At 39.5% G+C, this 12,415-nt stretch overlaps 2 pseudogenes; both read right to left on the bottom strand.

Annotated features, from left to right (window-relative positions):
* LOC109845947 overlaps window positions 1–5,360 on the bottom strand; it is a 30,320-nt pseudogene extending 24,960 nt beyond the window's left edge.
* The window catches only part of LOC109845946, a 77,276-nt pseudogene continuing 70,469 nt past the window's right edge, over window positions 5,609–12,415 (bottom strand).

Below are 12,415 nucleotides of genomic sequence, written 5' to 3'. Positions count from 1 at the left end.
CAAAGAAAAAACCATATCAAAATCATCTATGCACTACTTAATTACGCAAAAAAAATCCATCAAGCTAAAATGAATCAGATAGGTAAAACCTTGCAAAGAGAAAAGTAGTAGAAGTAAATAAACATGCCTGTGTCACGTAAGGGGTGAAACCTAACCCCAAAAAGGTCACAAACTCAGCTGCAAGCCATTCAATATCAGGACATGCAACTTTATGTGCATTGTAGTTTCCAACAGCTCCAGCACACTTGCCCAATATTTGCACTTCTGTAAAGGTCTTCCCTACTTCACTTAGTCTGTAAGTAAAATTTGCCATCTCCTTTCCCAAAGTAGTGGGTGAAGCAGACTACAAAGGAAGTTAGAAGTTATCAGAACTAAGCCACATAAACCTATTACAAAAGCAAATCATTTATTCCTGTAGCATAACGATAAAAATTATCAATATAATATTTTAGCTGCTTTGAGCGATCAACTTAGTATATGTTCGCTTCTAATATTGGCCATGTCACGCCCTAGCCAGACGGGCCCATTGGTGCAGTACAAGCCGTAGGACCCAACAAGTGTAACGTGTTGTTTGGCTCAATCGACTACCAAAATCGACTAACCGATGTTACACTTAAATAATTTAAGCCACTTAAATTCTCACTCATTTCCTGATGTTGGACTAAATAGGAGTGTCACAAACACCCCACCTTACATAAGTGATGTCTTCACCGTGACATCACAATTGGCACATCCCGGTATCACTAGGTTATGTGGACTCTAGAGGTGACTCCCACCGCACTCAAGCAATATAGCACTTAACCCCGCATAGCACTTAGTTCCACACTTCTGACTCGCAACTGCTATAATACAATTTGTCACTCCTCGGGCCGTCGGGCCCATTGGTGCAGTATAAGCCGTGGGACCCACCAAGCGTAACATGTTTGGCTCAACCTACTGATAAAATCAACTAGCCGTGTTACACTTGAGCCTTGGGCATACATATCTAAGCAACGTAACTTCTCACTCATTTTCTGATGTAGAACTAAATAAGAAACAAAGACATGATTATATTATTTTTAACCTTCCGATTAAAAAGGTTCCATTCAATTTATTTTGTAGCATCAAGCTAAAAACTCTGGAAGAAAGGAATGTAGAACATGTCTTGCAAACATATATGAACGAAGATAGACAGTATAATCATTATCAAACCAGTAATTATACATGATGTGTTAGCTCATGTAGAAAATTCTAGAGTTTCAGCATGTAATCATTATTTAATTATTTCTATATATGCCCCCTACCCCCCCTGAAAAAAGCTTAATTTTATATAAAATTCACCGAAATGACCAGCCAGAAATCTTTGAGTTATTTCAACCAAAAAAAAATCCACCACCAGGACATTAGGGAAAAATTCTTAGTGGAATATTACCCTGTGCACCTTAGATTAAGTTTAACTTTTTAAACCCAAGAGTACTTTGTTTTTCTTTGAGTACTCCTACTTCTCTAATCCTTCTCTAAACGTGCTCCTTTCAGTTGCATCCCTTCTCCATTTGGGATAAATTTCATTAAGAATTTAGGATTACTAAATAAATTAGTTCATGGAAATGAAAAAGAATTTTTCTTTTTCCTTGAAGCATTCTCTGCATTTTCTTAGTCTAATAGCTTCTTATTATTTTTTTAAATCAATATATACAATAAACTATGTCCTTCTATATGTAAACACAAATAAAAGGGAAATATAAGATTTTCAATTATGCTTATATATCATTAAAGTTTTTGTAGATAACATCTAATCAACAAAAAGTTGGTATTCCGTTATAACAAGAGTTGCCTCTCATCTAGAACTGAAAATACATGTCCATGAGTGCGAGACAACATGGAGATATGAGCATTTTCCTTCGCTAATTTGCATATTGCATTTAACAACTCAATCATCACAGGAAATATGACAGTGTTGAACGCCACCTTCAGTGTCAATGCTTGGGCTAAATTATTTATATCCTCTGATGTACAAGCAAAATGGAAAAACACCAGTAGTTAAAAAAGAATTTTGTAGAATCTGATGTCAAATATTAGGCATCAAATGAAATCTTTGAAATGACAGTTAATCGTAGTTATAAAAAGAGGAAGCATAGAGTACCCACAACAAGGAACATCAAAAACTCACCTCAGCAATCTAAGCATTGGATTAACATTTTTGTTTCAAGAAGTATTCCACTACCTTAACATCGTGGTTAGTTACTTTTTCAATCTTTTTCACTTCCAGAGCATCAGCTTTGCTGAAGCCACTAACTATACTTTCTAAATAAGACCTGGCATTCTCGCTAAAGTTTTGAAGCTCCTTGATTTCAGGTATTTCTGTTTATTTTAGTAACCATTTTACCTAAAAAGAATCGCTTCAGATTAGCATTTTGCACTAAGTAGCCAACATGAAAATATAACTACAGTGGCCAGCTTTGTCAGATCTTGATGGGTAATGGAGAAAGAGGTAAACCTTTTTTACTTGTAAGTTACCTCTTTCTCCATTACCCAAGACATGACTACACTATGACAAGTTTTAATGAAGACTGCTACCTATATCAAAGCAGAGGCTGGACGTTTTGTCAGATTGAAAAAGAAAGCACACTAATAAGCATGACCTAAATAAACAATGTTTGATGGACTCATACAGAAACTGATAATACTACATCATATGCAAATTTATTAGAAGAGGGGGTGCTATTGTTAGATATGCATGTCAAATATAAATATCCCAATGGTTCACAGAACATTTTAGGCACAACTTTAAACCTTTTGAGCTAACTAAGGCTTTAAACCTTTTATCTAAATACCTGAGACATATTATGATTTGTAAACCAGACAAACAAGGATATCCAATCAACAACCACAGTTTCTTCATTCTTTACCAGAAACAATTCTTTATCATTCACTACAAAAATCATTATAAAATCTACATTTAAATATGAAACCATTATTCTTAAAAAAACATAATGTAAGACTAACACTGTTCACTGGTGTTGAATAAAAAAGCACTTATTAAATATGTATTCTTATAGGATAATTGAATGAAAGTTACCTCGACCATTACATGGTAACGGATTAACCCATATTCACTAAAGAATGGGTGCAAATCCTTGACTTTCTGCAAATATCGCCATCTAAAGATGATAGAGACATAATGCTAAAAGACTCAAGATCAACAACCTTCTCTTTACGATGATGCTCCATCTAAAATATTAAAGTTCACACAACCAAAACATATTCAACCAGTTGTCCAAATATGAGGAAATTTGAAGAAAAAGGATCACCAAAAAAATTAGATCATTTCGGATCAAACTTAACCATCATTGAAGATTCATAAGCCCAATTATTGGATTGAATATAGCTCACTATAAATTAAGGACTGCCAAAGGATCATCTCAATTTATTTAAAAAAATTAAGAACCTGAATTTTAAAATACAATAGTGGAAGCCCTACATTACAAATTCAGAAGAAGAAGAAAAAGTGACCTATAGCATATGATATTTATTATTTACTAAAAGTTTTATGCTCTATCCCAAAATATTCCCTCCCGTAAACTTATAAAAAATCCTATCTTTAATCAAAATTTCAAAAGATGCCTCTTTTGAGAAACATTTCAAGATTATAGTATATGAGATTTAAGAAAACTTAGCAACAAAATAATCACAAAAAAGCAAAAAACAAGCATGTAGTCAATAAAAGGCATGGCTTGTGTTCGTGAAAATTCCCCAGCTAGGAAACCGGGAATGTAAATCTTTACTTTCGTAGTCGTGACTCCTTCTGAACTGCTCAACGAAACCCTAAGTAGTTCGAATCGCCGAGGAGGGGTGGGCTGAATCCGAAACCCTAGCTGGCATGATCGTATGCTGATCGAAGATGAAGAGGGAGAGGAGGAAAAGTGCGGCAAGAAAGCAAACGGGGCTCGAGGGGGTGATAATAGCTTTTCCCTGGAGTGACAGACGAGATCGAAACCCTAACCCTAGATTTTTTAGGGGGGAATTTGTTCGAGGTTTAGTGGAGCGGGAAAAGGAGCCGCCTTTTTTAAGGAATCGGAGAGAACGAGGAGTGAGCGCCTTGATTCATTTTATACGTGTTTCCTGTGGAGGTTAGGTTCAGTTCATCAGATATTTTCCTTAAAAGGTAGGTAAATGATGGATAATCTAATAATGCATATAGATTTTTGGATCATTAATATTTAGAAGTCGTCAACCACAGTAATTAATATTATCATTGTCATCAATCTATGTTCTTTTTCAAATTTCTGTAAAATATTATTGAGGAGATCACATGGCTGCCATGTTTGCAAAAAATAGTTATAAGTTTCATACAAATGTGTATGTTGAACTTGTGATTTCACTAATTTTTTGCTGAACATGGCAGGGTCAGATCATTGTCACGTCAGCAAAATCTTATGATGAATGTATTGTTAAGAATCACCAGTGTTAACATTCATAAATATTAAAGACGCTAAGAGTATTTGGGTGGTAGCGGTACATATAATCAGGCTGTTTTTTGTACGGCCGCTTGCTTATTGCTGTACAAATAGCTCATTTTTCTTTTCTTTTTTTCCTTTTTTCTCTTTTTTTCATTTCTCAAAACTCTTCATACTTATCATAATAATAGTTGCATGAGATCCCAAGCTATAGGCACTATTTCTGATAAAAGAACAGAATATTAAGCTGATAAAACTTAAGTTAATTCAAGTAGTAATGAGAAAAACTTGATATAACAGCTATCACGAAATTCAACAGAATAATAAATTTTTTACTATCAATAGGTTTTGCCAACTATTTACTCTTCGAGTTCGAAGCAAACTATACTCTTTTGAGGCACATTAGAGAAAGAACTTGAGTGATTTTTGTAAGTGATTTTTGTTTTTGCATATTTAGATGTTGATTTTGCATATTTTGATGTAATTAGAGAAGCAACTGTATTTTTTGGATCTGGATTATCTTTACAAGAATATTGTTCAAATCGCATAAACAAGAACTACTATTGCATCCTGCGGAAGGGGTAGCAACCAAAAATCAATATAAATATAAGTGTCGAGGTAAACAAACTTCAAGTATTTCAAATGAAAACAAACTATCAAGGAGACAATTGACACAAGGGGGAAAAACCTTCATGGGGGCATAAATCCAATATTCAAATCCCCCGACTTACAATATAACAGCCAAAGCATTCTGATTCCTATATGTTGATCACAAATACAAGTACCAGGAGAATATAAAATACAATTGACACAAGGAGAATACAATGAACTTAGCAATACATGGAAGCATACTCGTGTTGCTTCACCAGAATCCATTTCTAGTATTTGAAGCCTCCTGCTTCCAATTTTCTTCCTCCAGGCCATTAGTAAAAGAACCAAATGAAACTGATTGCACTTGTATAAATATCACCCAACAATGCTACAAGATTATTCAATTTCGTTTTCCTTTTGTTAATTTACCCTTGCAAGCTTACACAATAATACAAACACAAACGGTTTGTGGTATAACCTGCCTTTGCTCATAACGAAAATGCAAAGGGGAAGTAACATGAACCACAAATAGTTCAATTAGTAAAATTTTCATCTCGTTCATTCAACGTTTGTTTCAACGGCTATAAAAGCCTAAACCTATTCACCAAATCCACATGATCATCGATAGACTTAGACAACTGCTCTGCTTCTCCAATGTATGACTGAGGAGTCAAATTCAAGAGAACGCTCTTTGCTTCTTCTGGCAATTGCAAGCCATTAGTGAACTTTTGAATGCTCTCCTTGCTAACAACTCTTTCTCTGGTGAGATCCTTCAGCTTCTCATATGCCTCTGGGACGTTGTATCTGTGCATAACCTAATGTAAGAAAATTAACGAGATAGAGTCCATCAGCAACAAGGGTCTCTTTTATTCTTTAATATTATTGGTTATTTTGATGTTGATTGAGCAAATGATACTCTTGATAGTGTCTCGTTGGTAGATATTGTACTTTTATTGGAGGAATATGGTGATCTCATGATGAAGTAGACTATCGTGCCATGATTTATTGCTAAAGTTGATTATCAATTTATGGCTCTCGCTGCTGGAGGGATTATGTTGATTAAATACATTCATCAGGAGATAGGTGTGTTTCTACCTCAGGCTATGGAAATACATCTTAATAATCAGGTTCTGGCGTATATTGCCAATGGTACAAACTAAATCTCAAGAGAATAGGAAGCATATAAAGGTTGATTGTCACTTCATTATGAAATGATATTGAGCAAAATGTCACTTCACATGTCAATTTAGACAGATAGGTAACGATTTCGCTAAAACAGTACCTATTTTGGGGGGGTTGGGAGGGAGGAAGGGGAAGAGAATTTTTTGCTTAGATTTAACTAGCTAAAAATGACAGGTCTATATGCTCTTCCAGCTTAAGAAGGAATGCTAGAATAATAGTTTGTAACTAGACCATCATTGAGACTTAATGTAATTATATTTTATTTGTTTTCGAGTGAAAATACCCCTCTCTTGGACTGTCATCTTTCCCCAACATATAGTGAAAATGCTAGGGGAGGTGGAATTAGATGTCCTATATAAAACCTTCAAAAACAATACAACATACAAGCAGACCTTTGATATTACATCATATAACCAACAAAAGCAGAAAAAAATTATACAAAAGCAGTCATAATAAAGTCTATGTTGAATTTTTTTCAACAATCACATGGGCTACTGCAGAAGCCCATGTTTTCAATTTTTTGTCAAAAGTTATGGGCCACACTGAAGAAAATTTAAGACGTGGATCCTACGAGCATAGTAAAATATTATAATTTTATTAGTACATAGTATTTTCCCAAACGCTATAAATAGACCCCAAATCCTTAAGGAAATTTCATTCCAAAAATAACAATCAATATATACAGATATATATGTTGTAGAATAGCATGTGCTCGTAGGAAGAGTGCCTAGACCGAGAAGGTCTTATAGATCGAGGAGATCTTTGTCTTATAGATCGAGGAGATCTTTGCCTGATAGATCGATGAGATCTTTACCTTATAGATCGAGTACATCTTGATAGTACTGGGTCGGTGCACACCAAAGTACTGGACTGCTGTTCCTGGAAGCAATTTGGCCTTGGGATCATTGCACTTGAGTAGGCCAAATAATGCTATAACCACAGCGTTTTACAAACGCACAGCAGATGAGTTGGAAAATTTTAAATTACTGCACTTTAGTTTTCTATTCAGTTTTTGCTATTATATATCTGAATTATTCTAGATTTAACCATAGACGCTTACAGTCTAAAGGGAAGTGCAGTGCACTGTCAGGAATTATTGTTTGTATTGGTTCTGCAAGCACCTCCCACACCTGGTCCAGGTCTTCATTGAGACGAGACTCATTTACCTATACATGATGGAGAAGAAATAAAGAATTAAGAAACGAAGAGAGTTACAAAGTAGTGTAATTTCATGAGTCATGTCATTATTAAATCTGTAATTTGGAATGAGACATATTGATGGCACTGTATCAAAAATGTACAATCAAAGTAATATTACTTTAAAATAAGGAGCTTTAAACTTCAAACTAACTTAGCCAAGTTTTAGAATAAACTTGATTAAACGTAGGGGTGGCAAATTATAACCCGACCCATCAACCCGATCCGACCCGACCCGTTTATATTAGGTATGGCTCGAGTTATATGGGTCGAGTCATAAATGAGTCAAACCGAACTGACCCGTTTATTAGATGGGTAAATTAGGGTTGACCCGAACTGACCCGTGTATGTAGGCGTCGAAAAATGCCTATAGGTATCCACACACAGCTCGAGACGGAGAGAAGATGACGAACGTCGTTATCCGAATTATCTGACGCCGACCAAGGCATGAAACAAAACGGCCAACGCTAGATGGCCCGCGTGCTCACCAGCCACCACCAAGTGGCCAACACGTTCACCATTCACCTCCAACTTAACAAAATTTATGATGCAAGTCGGTGAAGCATACGAGTAAACGTGACACGCGAAATGGCAAAACGACTCAGCCAGGAGTTGTGTCTCGCCCACACAATGAGTGGCTCGGCCATTGTAAGCCCACACCATGAGTGGCTCGGCCATTGAAAGTTGTAAGTCTCTTCGTCAGATTTCTAACGCATCTTGAATCATCTCATTCCGAGATCGTACGAGAGAGTTAGAGCCAAAATACCCGAGATGGTTATGAATGCGGCTTTCCGACGAGGTGCGAGCCCACATATTAAGTGGCTCACTCAATGAGTGGCTCGGCCATTGTAAAGCCCACACCATGAGTGGCTCGGCTATTGAAAGTTGTAAGTCTCTTCGTCGCTTTCTAACGCAATCTTGAATCATCTCATTCCGAGATGTGTTGGACCGAGAGAGTTAGAGCCAAAATTACCAGAGATGGTATGAACTGCTCGCGAGGCTGCGAGCCACTATTTGGTGGCTCACACAAAGAGGTGGCATATAGACCATGAGTGAGCTCGGCCATTTGAAGTTTGTAGGTTTCTCTCCAGCTTTCCAACGCTCTTGAATCACCTCATCGAGGATCGGCGAGAGAGGTTAGAGCCGAAAAACCGAGTGACGGTAGAACTGGGCTTGCACGAGAAATGGCTGCACGAGCGACCCATTGGTGGCTCGCACAACAAAGAACTGATATTTCAGTTATGATGTGATTTGATGCTGGAGAAACATTAAAACAGAAAGATGTAGTCTCTATCGTCATCTTCTAACTGCATCTTCGAATCCATCTCATTCCGCAGATCGGACAGAGAGTTAGAGCCAAGATACCCGAGATACTCACAAGTGTCTCGGCCAGGCGAGCCACTCTGGCCGTGCCACCAGATCTGGGCCCAGTATTGAGCCCAATCTGGTTTGAGGAGCCTATAAATAGACCCCTAGGCTCATTGTTTAAGAGGTTGGACTTTTTTGAGGCGAAACTCTGCTGGATTGAGAACTGAACTTCGGAGTTTTGGAGCTTTGAAGACTCGGACTTTTCAGATCTGGTTCTTGGCGATCATCCACGTCAAATAAGGCAGGAGTTCGAGAGAGATCAGATCTGAGATCTACACGGTCATCCTCCGGATCAAAACTTGGTTTTTGATCCCGAGAAGAGTATCGATTTCGCTTGGTCGATTTCGATTACTTAGGGCTATTATTTCCTTGGCGAAATAATCCCGTCGGCTGTTATTTCCTTTGTGAAATAGCACCCGTCAAGATTGCGCGGTGGTCCACGGATTAACCCCGGCGCAGGCAAAGAACCCACACAAGCAAGAGACTGCAAAACAGGATCTTGCGATTTGTTCGAGAAAAAGGAAAGTTGTAATTTTTTTTTCCTTTGATTTTGTTGTAACCGGATCTTATAAAAAGACCGGATCTTTTGTAACCGATAAACTGTTGCATAAGAAAACAATGACATCAACAAAAACGATTTTTCCCGTGAACAATCTGACGACCACAGTGGGAGCCACCGATCTCGCTGCTGAGATCGTTGCGTCGCAGCTGCAGATCTTGATCCCGGTCGAGGAGGAGGTCGAGTATGAATTCGATCAACAAAAGTTCGAGGAGTATCTGTCATCCTCATCCGGATCCACCTCCCCCCTCAAGTCCAAGAAGTTCTCCTCCAGGAGAAAAGTCCGTTGGTACGAAGAAGTGCAGAATACCAACGAAGATCTCACCCCAATTGATGCTAAAGTTGCATCGGGTGAAGCTCCACCGACCTCCAACCAGGTCAAATCTGTTCTCGCCAATGCCTCCGCCGCTGAGGGAGTAGTAACTCTCTTAAAGAGAGCCCGCTAGAGGCGACGTCAACGCCTGGCGTAGCAATTCGCGAAGGCAATGGAGTCCACTGATGGAATCCGCTATAACGCGGATCTGAAGAGCAGGAGAGGCAAACAGCCTCAACAAACAATGAATGGCAGCTCCTCCAAGCCGCCAACGAATGAATGGATCCGTGTCAAACGGAATCGTTCAACACTTGATGAGCGCATTCACAAGCGCCGCGCACTTTTAGCGCAGGCACGGGCTCAAGTCCAAGAATCCCGTAGAAGATTGCAGAAGGAAGTGGCCAAGAAGCCGCCACCAATCCGCCAAGTATGGAGGCCGAAGTCTGAAGCGGCGATTCAGGCTAAGGAACAATCATTGCAACCTTCAACGCAAGCAAGAGACCGCAAAATAGGATCTTGCGATTTGTTCGAGAAAATAAAAGTTGTAATTTTTTTTTCCTTTGATTTTGTTGAAACCGGATCTTATAAAAAGACCGGATCTTTTGTAACCGATAAACTGTTGTATAAGAAAACAATGACATCAACAAAAAAGATTTTCCCCACGAACAATCTTATCTGTAGGCATCGAAAAATGCCTATAGGTATCCACACACAGCTCGAGACGGAGAGAAGATGACGAACGTCGTTATCCGAATTATCTGACGCCGACCAATGCATGAAACAAAACGGCCAATGCTAGATGGCCCGCGTGCTCACCGGCCACCACCAAGTGGCCAACACGTTCACCATTCACCTCCAACTTAACAAAATTTATGATGCAAGTCGGTGAAGCATACGAGTCAACGTGACACGCGAAACGGCAAAACGACTCAGCCAGGAGTTGTGTCTCGCCCACACAATGAGTGGCTCGGCCATTGTAAGCCCACACTATGAGTGTCTCGGCCATTGGAAGTTGTAGGTTTCTTCTCTAGCTTTCCAACGCATCTTGAATCACCTCATTCCGAGATCGGACGAGAGAGTTAGAGCCAAAATCCCCGAGGACGTACGAACTGGCTCGCACAGTGCCGAGCCACCATTTGGTGGCTTGCACAAAGAACTAATATTTCAGTCATGATGTGATTTGATTCTGGAGAAACTCAAAACATAAAAGTTGTAAGTCTCTACGTCAGTTTTCTAACTCATCTTGAATCATCTTATTCCGAGATCGGACGAGAGAGTTAGAGCCAAAATACCCGAGACACTCACAAGGCAAAACAACTCAGCCAGGAGTTGTGCCTCGCCCACACAATGAGTGCCTCGACCCCTAGGCTCATTGTTTGAGGGACTTGGAACTTTTGGAGGTGAAACTCTGCCGGATTACTAAAAAAAGGTTGGAGCTCTGGAGCTTTGAAGACTCGGACTTTTCAGATCTGGTTCTTGGCGATCATCCACGCCAAATAAGGCAGGAGTTCGAGAGAGATCAGATCTTAGATCTACACGGTCATCCTCCGGATCAAAACTTGGTTTTTGATCCCAAGAAGAGTATCGATTTCGCTTGGTCGATTTTGATTACTTAGGGCTATTATTTCCTTTGCGAAATAATCCCCTCGGCTGTTATTTCCTTTATGAAATATTTCGCTTGGTCGATTTCGATTACTAAAGGCTATTATTTCCTTGGTGAAATAGTACCCCCGGCTGTTATTTCCTTCGTGAAATAACACCCATCATACCGTGTAGATCCGACCAGATCAAGATCACGCGGTGGTCCACGGATTAACCCCGGCGTAGGCAAAGAACCCACACAAGCAAGAGACCGCAAAACAGGATCTTGCGATTTGTTCGAGAAAAGGAAAGTTGTAATTTTTTTTCCTTTGATTTTGTTGTAACCGGATCTTATAAAAAGACCGGATCTTTTGTAACCGATAAACTATTGCATAAGGAACAATGACTTCAATGAAAACCGATAAACTATTGCATAAGAAAACAATGATATTAACAAAAACGATTTTCCCCGTGAACAATCTTATCTGTAGGCATCGAAAAATGCCTATAGGTATCCACACACAGCTCGAGATGGAGAGAAGATGACGAACGTCGTTATCCGAATTATCTGACGCCGACCAATGCATGAAACAAAACGGCCAACGCTAGATGGCCCGCGTGCTCACCGGCCACCACCAAGTGGCCAACACGTTCACCATTCACCTCCAACTTAACAAAATTTATGATGCAAGTCGGTGAAGCATACGAGTCAACGTGACACATGAAACGACAAAACGACTCAGCCAGGAGTTGTGTCTCGCCCACACAATGAGTGGCTCGGCCATTGTAAGCCCACACCATGAGTGGCTCGGCCCATTGAAAGTTGTAAGTCTCTTCGTCAGCTTTCTAACGCATCTTGAATCACCTCATTCCGTGATCGTACGAGAGAGTTAGAGCCAAAATACCCGAGGACGTACGAAGGCAAAACAACTCAGCCAGGAGTTGTGTCTCGCCCACACAATGAGTGGCTCGGCCATTGTAAGACCACACCATGAGTGGCTTGGCTATTCAACATTGTAAGTCTCTTCGTCAGCTTTCTAACGCATCTTGAATCATCTCATTCCGAGATCGGACGAGAGAGTTAGAGCCAAAATACCCGAGGACGTACGAAGGCAAAACAACTCAGCCAGGAGTTGTGCCTCGCCCACACAATGAGTGGTTCGGCCATTCTAAGCCCACACCATGAGT

The sequence above is a fragment of the Asparagus officinalis genome, chromosome 6 (genome assembly GCF_001876935.1).
Source record: "Asparagus officinalis chromosome 6, Aspof.V1, whole genome shotgun sequence".
In the NCBI taxonomy this organism is placed as follows: domain Eukaryota; kingdom Viridiplantae; phylum Streptophyta; class Magnoliopsida; order Asparagales; family Asparagaceae; genus Asparagus; species Asparagus officinalis.
This window is presented reverse-complemented; position numbering and strand designations above follow the sequence as displayed.